Source organism: Rousettus aegyptiacus, unplaced genomic scaffold (assembly GCF_014176215.1).
Source record: "Rousettus aegyptiacus isolate mRouAeg1 unplaced genomic scaffold, mRouAeg1.p scaffold_m13_p_4, whole genome shotgun sequence".
NCBI classification, from domain to species: Eukaryota; Metazoa; Chordata; class Mammalia; order Chiroptera; family Pteropodidae; genus Rousettus; species Rousettus aegyptiacus.
This window is the reverse complement of record NW_023416307.1, coordinates 125,192,571-125,194,246: the sequence shown is the minus strand read 5'-3', so window position 1 is coordinate 125,194,246 and position 1,676 is coordinate 125,192,571. Positions and strand designations below refer to the sequence as shown.

At 40.3% G+C, this 1,676-nt stretch overlaps 1 pseudogene; it reads left to right on the top strand.

Annotated features, from left to right (window-relative positions):
* The first annotated feature begins 200 nt into the window (after window positions 1-200).
* Window positions 201-319, top strand: LOC118602703 (annotated as a pseudogene).
* The last annotated feature ends 1,357 nt before the right edge of the window (window positions 320-1,676 follow it).

The following is a 1,676-nucleotide window of genomic DNA, read 5'->3' as shown; positions in this document are numbered from 1 at the left end:
TGGGGGTTGTTCCAACCATTCCTAGAAGGGGAATTTTGTGTATGATGGCCACAGGCTCTGCCTCAAAAATAGGGTAAGAGTCCAGGTAGGGTAAACTCCTGTGAGACCCAGATTAACCTGCAAGAACAAATCATCATAAAACCTTTATTCTTTCCATTGAAGCCATTTTCACATGTGATACTCTGTTAAGAAGCAGGATAACCTATAGCCATGCTACCCTGAACGAGTCCGATCCCGTCTGATCTCGGCTGCTAAGCAGGATCAGGCCTGGTTAGTACTCGGATGGGAGATCACCGAGGAAGATCAGGTGCTGTAGGCATTAAAAAAAATAAATAAATAAGGGATTGTAAGCTGACAAGGTCCTTGCAGTCTGTGAGGTCAACCAAGGGTTGCTTCGCCTAAAAAAAAAAAAAAGCAGGATAGAGTCATATTTATTTCTACATTAGTGAATCAAATCTCAGTTTTTATAAGGCTTTCGTATCCTGGAAAAAATAGTTTGTATGTTTGCATGTCTGCATGGGTATTTTTTAAAAATTTTATTTATTTAAATTAGTTTCAAGTATACAGTACATTGGTTAGACATCCATATAGTTCATAAAACGATCCTCCACCTAGCCATCATATTAATGCTAACTGCATTCCCTGTGCCATGCTCCCCATCTCTGTGACCAACTATCAACTACTAATTTGTACTTCTTTAACCCTTCACTCCATCCTTCCAGCCCTCCAACCCCTCTCCCCTCTGTCTATCACCAAATTGCCCACTATATTTGTGAGTCTGTTTTTGATTAGTTTGTTCTTTTTTTCCCCTTAGATTCCACATATAAGTGAAATCATATGGTATTTATCTTTCTCTCATTGATTTATTTCACTCAGCATAATGACCTCTAGATCCATCCACGTCATTGCAAATGATAGGATTTCATTTTTTTAATGGCTGAGTAATATTCCATTGTATATATATATGAACCATAATTTCTTTATCCAATTGTCTGTTAATAGGCATTTATGTTGCTTCCATATATTAGCTATTGTAAATTGTGCTGCCATGGGTGAGTATTTAAAGGCTAAAGAAATTAAATTCCGTGGGAGCTTAAGATTCTTTGGGAGGTTTTGTGTAAGTCTCTCTTTAATGCCTAATCAATGGACACCTTATTACCTCCTATAACATACACTTGTGATTCAGCCTTCTTAATTTTAAATTTCTTTTGAAAAGCAAAACCCCCCCAGTAGAAGGGAAGATTTCTAATATATATCATATTTAGCTTCCTTTGGAGTGACCTATGTTATGTTAGCCATAACCTATTTGTTAGGAAGAGGAAGCAGCCAGCTGCCCACACTGCCGATTTGTGTACTTCCATTTGTGTCTAAGCTGCCAAATGGCATGGATAGAGCCCTGAACATAAGGCCAGGCAGGGATCCACAGTTGGAAGGGCGGAGGGCCTAGAGCTTGGCAACGTGTTTGGCAAAGAGTACTCTGCCGGGCCAGTCTAGGAGGCACTTGGCAAATGGAGACATCCAATGGCCTGCAAAGCACATCACAGTCTGGAGACATAGAATGGATTCCAAGTTGCCTACCACCAAGGACTTGGGTAGGAATGGCCAAATCAGACACTTCATCAAGCATGGCCAGCATCTAACCAGTTTAATTTGGAGATCTCTGTCCAGGTCACAGG